This window comes from Dreissena polymorpha, chromosome 3 (genome assembly GCF_020536995.1).
Source record: "Dreissena polymorpha isolate Duluth1 chromosome 3, UMN_Dpol_1.0, whole genome shotgun sequence".
In the NCBI taxonomy this organism is placed as follows: Eukaryota; Metazoa; Mollusca; class Bivalvia; order Myida; family Dreissenidae; genus Dreissena; species Dreissena polymorpha.
Window position 1 is genome coordinate 147,011,644 of NC_068357.1, and position 10,134 is coordinate 147,021,777.

The window sequence follows — 10,134 nt, forward strand, 5'->3', positions numbered from 1 at the left end:
CAATTCCAGTTCTGATGTCGTAGTATTGCGTTCCGTGTTGAAAATAGATTTTTATTGTTATTGTTTTGGGGTTTTCTTTAATTGCCTTAATATTCGTCATCAAATGAAGTGTAATGTCCCTGTCGACAAAAGCAGGATTAACCAAAGACAGCTCACCCAGTCCGAATGCATCTGTTACATTATACGCAACTACAAAATAACATAATTAAATATGTGAAATAATAAATATGATTGTATCGCTCGGAATTATGTCCTTGCATTGACGTCTATGCTTTGAGGCTTAAAGACAACGCTTTATTACTCAATTTTAATATTTTGCCTTTGTGAAATAAATACAAATTTCGACCAAATATAACACGTTACATGTGTGGTATCTAACACAATAACAAAACGTGAACACACTTTTCTTGACTTCATTTTGACGTCACACTTGCATGATTGGTAGTGTCTGAATTATTACATAAAACGGTGAAGAACACATTCAACAAGGAAAGAATCAATTACTTACCTTTCATTACAAGTATTAACCAAATCACTGTTATTTCCATATTTGATATATTAATTTTAATACTCATATATAACGCTCGATTCACTGGAAGTTTTTAATTAAGATTGATAGTTTTATCCATGTGTTAAATATTTCCTTATTACATCGGATGTTTATGTAATTTATTCATTGTGAGCCTGAAACGTAGCGAATGTCATGCAAGTAGATCAAGTCACAGCGTACGTAATTGATGCAATTATATAACATATCAAAACAGTATTTTATCCCGAAATCCTTTTAAGCATATTTTTTTAGTTTTAGGTAAATTAAACTTGTCTTAGAATATAAATTACACTAAATGGAAACTAGCTCGATAATGCGTATTCCAGTGTGCAGACCAGATTGTGCAAAATAATTATTTTATATATTTATAAATAAATAATTGTTATATAATCTATTTTATTGCAAATGTTCATATTTACATTTAAGTCTTAAAACCTGTATGCTTTATCGTCTTAATTTACATACCATGTACATAGACTAACATTATATGCACATGATCAAAGGGGATGACTCTTATAAAACACAATAACTTAAGTTTAGCTAACTTAAATGCCCACATGTAAAATATCTTATATAGTGCATATAATGGGGTCGGTCCTCTTAAAAATATGTTCCAAACATATTCAAATGGGGTTTAAACTCACCAATGCAGGGATCACGTGATTTTAAAAGACACCTAAATCTGAAACCACAAGGTATAGTTCTTTGATATTAGGTGTGTGGCATCAGAAAGTGATCATGTACACACTTTGATAAAAGTGATGCTTGTGGGGCCAAAAAGAGCCGCGTTTATTGTTATATAATGCGACATATTATGACATGTGGCTATTGGAGTATTTTGTAACACGCTTTAAGTTTTCTAGTTTTGAGTCTGCACAAACTTAAAAACACAAGATGGAATCTTTGATTAGGAAATGGAATATGTATGACATCTGTAACTAGTAATTGATTTTGCCTCTACCCTATCAACTATGTTATATACTGCTTAGTGTGTGTTCCTGTCCTTACCAGCTAGAGTAATAATCGTTCAGATCGTCTTTTATCGCACTCTGGAAACAAAATATCCGTTTTCATTTGACAGACTGATACTTCGAAAAATATTCGAACATTTAGATGAAGAAAGGGATTGAAGAAAAGTCAGTTTTGTATAATTTAAATGTACTCTTGTTCAAAGGGTAATGTTTAAATTGCAAGCAATACAATCTTACAAGCCATAAATGTTAATTTTGTTGCCAACAAGGAGACGTAAGCAGAACAGTGATCTTAAATATGTATGTAAAAGTTCCACTTGCAGTCATCCGATATTATGATTAGTCAATTAGATATATATGTCCGCTTGCAATCAGGAATGTGTTCAAATTATTGAAACTGATCAACAAAGAATATATACTTATTGAGTGTAAGTTCAATTGTGGTGGATTAATTTACAATTTGCACTGAATGAAGCTTTAACATTGCTTAATTTGAGGAATTTCGTGGATAAATTATCAATTATATATTACAATATAAACGTAACATTTTAAGTATATACCTATTGCTTGTAATTGCAAACAGAAGTATTAAATAAAGGATTGAAAATGATCTGTATTAATAACAACTTAGAAAAAAAAGGTTTAAGGTCCACGAGTGCTGATTATTAAGCATGGCAACACGGTATCAAATTCGCCAGGTGACTTATAACATAAATTAAATTGAAGACAAGTTGACGGTATGAGTAAATGCTCGATATCCAACAATAAATAATGTCCGCATACGCTTCAGAATAATGCATCAAACAGAACACACAATCAAGAAACATATTGTTGTCAAGACATAGATAAAAGGTCGCGTGAAAAAAAGACACTACAGCTCAGCTTTCAATATTTTCCTTTTTTAATTGTTAATTGTCTGAATTTTTAAAGTACACAAGAAACGAGCAGATTTGAATAGGCTGGCGTTCACATCAGGCAAACTCGTTTGATCTCTTTCACATTCAACTTCTTTAGCAACTCTCGCATCTCACTCATCATTGCACAAATGGGTTCATGTGCTAGTTATTAATAAAAATTTACTATAATATATTTTAGCTTACGCTGTGAAAAGGGGCTTAAATGCATCTGTGCATTCCGCAAATGCTAATCAGGGACGACACTTTCCGCTTGTATGATATGTTTTTTTTAAGAAAGTATCTTCTTAGAAAAATCCAGTTTAGGCGGAAAATGTCGTCCCTGAGTAGCCTGTGCAGATTGCACATGCTAATCTGGGACGACACTTTACGCACATGCCTTAATCCCTCTTAAACCCCAGCACGGTCCATTTATATTTGTTTATTCTCACGGATATACATATAAACAATTACAATAAAATGGTTTGTTTATAGACGGTACTAGGGTCCGTCCAATCGGGACTACACAGGACAGCAAATAATAAGGAAACAAAGAGGACAATTTTCATTTTACACCACAACATGTTAGCATAGCTATAAAGCATAAAAATAGGAAAACACATTCTTACATCGGCGGTCTTACTCTGTTAGAATATGGTAGTAAAATGGAACCACAATTTTGAAAGAAAATTATTAAACGTGTTGACAAACACATAACATAATAAAGCATGCCACTCTGCATCATTATACTTTGAGAACACGTTAGGAAATCTAATCTTACTATGATCAATAACGACGTATGTGTGTTTCACACGAACAGTTTTTAACATATAAAAGCGCAATGCTGAATCTCGTAATCATTGATCTATCGTCTTACATGGAAGGCTTCAGCTTTAATGGACGGCCTACCCAATGAAGGCATTAAATGAATCAACTGATTGCAAGAAAACGTAGTTTTGTATGCCACGCACTTAAATCTTCTAAAATCGATCCTGATTCTGGACAGGCCTTTATTGAGACCTATGCCGCGTGACCACGATCACGATTTATGTCACTATTTAAATCGTAGTCTTTGTCGTGAACTTGTCGTAGTGATCTTTTAGTTTGTATCAGGTGTTAATTGTAAGTCAGGATCATAGTATCATACCGATTCAGTTCGTTTTATCTTTACATAACGCATAAAAAAACGTTCATACAGTAGTGATGGCAGTAACGTCACATTCTGTTACAAACTAGCGCAATCTTGATAATAAGTTACGTCTATAGTCTTCTGGCAGTATTCTTATTATCATTCATGACTTAAATCTATATTATATTAAATTGATATTAATGTCATATGGTGACTGCAATGACGAAATCATGAACAGACTGAAGACGATAATAGAATAGCATATCACTACGTAAACATTTAAATCATATCGTATCTAAGCTTGACGTCTAAGCGCAAGACAAGAATTAGTCATATGTGTGAAATCTGTTCGCCCGTTGCGGATTGCACGACATGGGTAACCTTGAAAGATATAAAATGTCAACGGATCAACAGGTGGACATACAGTTAGTGCAAATTGTATGTGCAAAAACTACTTTTCTCAATGTAAAATAAAAACAATACTGATATGGGTGTGTATTGTGTTACTGCATGTATTGTCAAGTATTGCAGCTGCCCTAACGAAAATGATGGCGATATCATAGTGTAGGTATCGCCGTGTCTTCAAAATAGTCAAACAATATCTGTATACAGATTGTGTAATGTCAGGTATTGTACATAAAATAATATTCTGAGCGATTTAATTTGATTATAATTGTTAAGAAAAAAAAGAATATGTTTGAAAGTAATACACTTATTTTCCATATTATTAAAAGCTTAACAAACGATTTGTATTGTATACAGTTTGTCAACCAGTTCCGGATAATCAGCAGTTCCGATTAATTTGTATTTAATTTTCTACAATTCACCAATAAAACAAAATGGTAAGTGTCCACGGTAAACATTAGGTAAAGGAATAAATTAACAAAGTTTTATCAAGAAAGCTTTTGTAGTATGCTTACAGGTGGGATAAATGCAGCAAAATGTTAACCGGAACTGATTGAATGAGTTATGTTTTGAAATGTGCATATTTATATAGAAGGCTTTATTATTTTCAAATAAACTTCTTGCTGATTTAAAACAAATGCCATGACAATGTTTTGAAATACTAATTCTGTATGTTGAATGATTTTTAATAATTTTCCGAATGGTGAACTTTAATTGGCTATTCTTTTACAAAAAACTGCATATGCCGTCTGGCCTAACCTGTTATCATACAGAATAAGTTTTACCCTTTATTTTTACATCTTCTCACATTGACATTAAATCTCGAAAGAAATTATTGTTGCCAAAAAAATTAACGTTTTTTGCAGGGTTATTCTAAACTGGTTGACTGACTGTATGTTTCGAGTAACGATAACAGATTGACGAAATAATAGTTTCATTGGTGTTCGCATTTAAATATGCACTCTTTTTAACTCATATAAGCATATCGTGATCTTTATTGACATAACGGTGTCCGTTTGTGCGTGCCTCTGTCCGTCGTTTAACATTTTCTAGCATTTACATCTAATGAACTATATAGCCAATTTCGATAAACTACGCATATTTCCTATGGGTATTTCAATAAACAATTGTTCACAAGGGCCACAACCCGCAAATATGTTTTTAACCAGGGCTTAATTAGGTTAAAAGAGTTAGCACATGAAAAATATCACATTTGAAACCCCAAGACCCAGACTTAAATCTGGTATGTAGCATAATATTGTGGTCCTCTACCGAATTCTGAATCTGTGGTCAAAATTGTGCACGTCAAATCGAGCGTTAAATAATTTATAAAGATGTTTATACTTATACAGCGGAATAGTTTTTTGCGAGACTCGGAATTTGTATATGTAAGAAGTTATCAACGTTACAATGTGACCGCCCATTGGTATGGAAGACACTCTGGTACACACGAATCTGTTTATCAGCAAAGAGTTAACCATATATACAGTACTTGTACTCATAACGTTGATCTTAAACTGTGAGCCCATATAATGTTTTCAAATAATAAAATCATTCATCCGTGACGATCGGGCGCTTTAGAACGTGATGTATGTATGGTTTCATTTTTTTGTACGTTGAAATGGTGAAGCACGATTTTATTCTTAATTTATTTTATTTCGTCATTTTATGTGGGTTCTTTAGGTGGGATGCTTACATCAGGAAAACATAACATTATTTTTTAATATTTAAAAAAAAATGTATGGCTCATATAAATATCTGGAGGCAAATCCGCGCATTTCGGCAAATTTCAGGCTACCTACACCAAGTGATTAAGCGTCCAATCGTCACAGATAAATGATTGTATTATTAACTTGCATCGAATGTTGTGAAAGAATCACAATCACAATTTAAAATAAAATAATTACAGATAAGTGAGATATTCAATTTTGCAAAAGTGCTGCGTTAGAAAACTCATAATTACACTTGCAGGTTGCCTGCAAATTCCCAAATGCGCGGCTGCGCTCCTAAATATTTAAGATGAAACCATACATACCCCATTTGCTAATGCGTCCGGTCGTCACGGATGGATGCTTTATCGTAAACGTACTCAGAATGTAGTCAAATGATCACTTGAAAATATTTAATCATAATCTTAACTCATAAATGAGATATTCCAGTTTCAAAAGTGTTGCGTTAGAAAAGTCTTCAAGTGTATATATGATATGCATATTTACTGAGATAAAATGCTCGATACATTGCACTTGTAGCGATAAACTTTGATTATTCTAATATCTCCATATGACTCAAAATAGCAATTAAAAAGTTTATATCGTGTCATTTGTGTTCATTTTCTGCACTGAAATCTTTATCCAAAACACTTTGTTCTTCTGGACAACGTGCATGTGTTTCTTCCTTTCCGTGCACATGTAAATGGAAGTATGTGCATATGATTTACTTGCACAATTTAATTTTCCTTTGGGCATTATTATGTAAACAATTACATCATGTTGTATTTAATATTTGAGAAAATATATGGTTCTGTAATACGAAAATTGCAGGCTGTTCCATTGTTTTAACAGTCTTGCCTTTGAACATTTTCTCGTACCGCAAGTGAAAGACGTTTAACAATCATCACATCAAACATAATGAACGTTCGGATGCCATCTAAATCACATGATCAGAATAGTATACAAGTTTCTGAACGAGTTGAAAAAGGTTGTAAAAAAGTCCTGCAGCACTGTGTACTGTTTGGAAACTTGAACGGCCCTGCATTCGGGAATGGATGAACGTTCCATCGGCTTTAATAAGAAAGATTTGTTTCATGGTGATAAACGTGTTATCCTGTCATCAAATCATGATTCTGACATGATAATGAGACAACAGTATTGACATTTAAAGTAAAGATATGTTTAAGATATGTATACGTTTATAGATTTTTCATCGCGTTGTGTATTAACTGTTGTAAGAGATATTAAAGAATGATTCATGTTTTCATTTTTCAAATTTAGACTCATAATCGATAAATTATAAGTGTAGATATTGCTCAAATAACTATGGAAAATGGAGATGAACCGAACAAACCAATCCTATGTTTTGGTTCGGATTTTATTTCTTGAATGAAGATCTTGATAATATGTACACTGAATGCATTATAAAGATGAACTGGTGACTGCAAAATGTTGAGAAATAGTGTTAGACAGCTGTGCAACATTTTGATGTAATTAACACGTCGGAACTTTAGTAGAAATGACAGTTAAAACGTTCGTCAATTTAAACAAGTTTAAACAAAATATAATAATTAAATATCATAATCAAAATATTGTATACGTTTTTCCTGGTCAACGTATCTCATATTCCCAAATGGCAACAACAAACCATGTCAAAGAACCGTGTGTTCAGACATGATTAAAAATACAGCACATACATGTACAATACGCAGCAATGAAATCAGAAATAAATTGTTTGAGATGTTCATGTGTCCCAACACATTTATGTTATTGAAGATTTTCATCATTCACAGGGCCCATCGTGTTCTTCGCTAATAGTGTCGTAGTTATCGTCATCTGACTGGTCCCGCTGATCACATCTTGATTGTCCTGTGTTCTCATACAGGTTCGTGTGGAGCTGCGATTCTGAGACCTGATCATGCAATTCATTTCGATTGGTTTAAATAAGATGTATGTCGATAAAAAATTAACAATGTTCGTGAATTAAGCTCAAGTGTTAGTTAAATGTATAAAATAGAGGCGGTGTAGAAATCTAAGCCTACCTGTGTGCTTTCGTGCGGTGCTTCATTCTGATCGATTTCATCCGAAATAGCCTCGATTTCAGAATGATTGTACACGTGCTCTGACAAACAATAGTACATTTTGGTGAGTTCAAATATCCAAGTGGTTATATTATGTTTTAAATTTCACTTTGATATATTGTTATTTTTTTTTTTAATGTTATATATTTAGTTTATTTTAATTGTATTCTTACCCGTTTGATCCCGTGCAAAATGAATGCCGTCTCTATCCCACAAGGAACTGAAATATATAATAAAGAAATAAAACAGTTATGATATAAACATACAACATTACCTCTATTTTCAGATAAAACGGATGGTTCCATTCTTTTTTTCATATGGTTTTAGACAATCGCTATCTATGTATATTCAGTTACTTACAAGCTAACTTTACTTTCGTTCCTTATTGGACCCAACATCATCACCAATGAGAGATTTCAAGTTGTATGTCTTTCTTAAAAATATAAAGGCTTCGACTTTCGAAGAACGTCCTAAAGCATGCTCTAAAGTTGAGTTAAATGATGTTTCAAAAATTTGTTTTTAAACCTAAATAATTGCTTTGATGCTTTTTAAACAAAAGTTTGCTGCATAATGATATAAAATCTAATGATATAAAATCTATTTATAAAATTGTATTTGATTATTTGAAATAATTTTATTGGATGTGAGAACAATCATGCTGTCCTCAGCTCAATAATGCGAAGTATGTGCATTTCCGTAATTACCAACATCGCGGTCGTATTTGGAATATTTGCTACATACGTGTAATGATGCTGTTCTGTCGGGCTTTGTTGTTTTGCAAAACGGTATATGTAAATGCATTAATGGGAACTACTCACAGACTGGTCAATTTCATTCTCGAACAGATAGTCAATGAATATTTTCGAGCGATCCCATGTCTCTTTTGTTTAAATGGATACGTTTATGTTGAAATCGATACCGTCTCTAAAGGTTAGACCGTGAACAATCAACTTTATTTTAATGGTTATAAAGACTTCTCAAAGGGAACGCACGAACCTATGCTATAGGTCTGACTAAACGTGTTTAATGTTTAATATTTTATTGCATTGTCGACATTCGAATAGTTTAGACGCCATCAGAATACGAGCGTATATATATATATATATATATATATATATATATATATATATATATATATATATATATATATATATATATATATATATATATATATATATATATATAAACATACACAAGGGAAGGGATACATCTGTGAAAATTCCTGCACAGCACCATGATATGAATAAAAGCGAAATCATCGCTACCAAAACAACACAAGTAATACATACACCAAATAAACTGCATAAAAATAGCCGATTCACTTATCTTTCAGAAAATAACTTTAATAATAGCAGTACACATGTGTAAAGCTTTTGTTTCGGACAAAAGTTTCATGAAAAACAGTTAAATGTTCGAACACCAAACACAGATGTGCTCTATTTTTATATATTACATAGAAGTTAAGCAAATTTTACTTTACTTATTTATGCAAGTAAATTCAGGATACACACATTAAAACAATGGTTTCATGTGAGCATAATTTAAGTTTTTGTTTTTACAGTATAGCTGCATGAGAAAATTTAGCTGTTTTTATATCATATTCGACATAACGTATGCATGTCTTATGTCCATGGCACGCATGAACACAAAAATAGCAATTCAATAATACATGCAGCGAAAATAGTTAATCAATGTATGTACCTTCAAAGCATGATAGCAGTTTCCTTCTATAAATAAACACAATAAGTCCTATGACAAACACCACGAACGGTCCGGCAATCATAAGGGTTAGTTCGGTTACTGGAAAAACAACGAACATTAAAATAAATATTCAAATTATATGTATTTACCACAAATCGAGTTGTTTTTGTAACATCTTGCGACTGCAGTTGTTGTGTTTTGTTAAACAAACGAAGAACATTACAACTTTTCAATGAAATGATTCTGTTTACTTACTCTCCGGCTTGTTGTGTGAATCTGAACGCTGAATTTCTTCAGCAGTTTTGGTATTAATAATAGTTGAAATCTTAAAGCTTTCTGTTGTGATATTTTCTGTAAAGGTACACACACAATATATGTTACATTTAAACATAGTTGTGATAGCTTATAATTTATACATTGAATGCAAACAAGTAAAACGGGTTTTTTGTAGCTCGCAAACATTAACCTGACACTGAATTTTTATGCATGAAAATATTAAAAAACTTGTTCGATTATTTTATTAGTTTAAGTAATTTAATCGAATTAGACCAATTCAAGCGTAGCATATTCTAGTACTACCCGATTTGTTTTTTACTATAAGTATAACTTAACTGTTGTCTGCGGCTTCACTCTTGACACGTACCTTTTCCCACGAAATCTTAATAATCAGACCTTACTAGAAATGCCTAATATAG

The 10,134-nt window shown here is 32.3% G+C and overlaps 1 long non-coding RNA gene across 1 annotated transcript; it reads right to left on the minus strand.

The window, feature by feature from the left end:
- Nucleotides 1-7,038: 7,038 nt before the first annotated feature.
- Nucleotides 7,039-8,032, minus strand: LOC127874024 (uncharacterized). Its single transcript, XR_008046539.1, has 3 exons — nucleotides 7,912-8,032; nucleotides 7,700-7,779; nucleotides 7,039-7,569 (listed from the first exon to the last, which is right to left on the minus strand). It is a non-coding gene; the product is annotated as an uncharacterized LOC127874024 (long non-coding RNA).
- Between the last annotated feature and the right edge of the window lie 2,102 nt (nucleotides 8,033-10,134).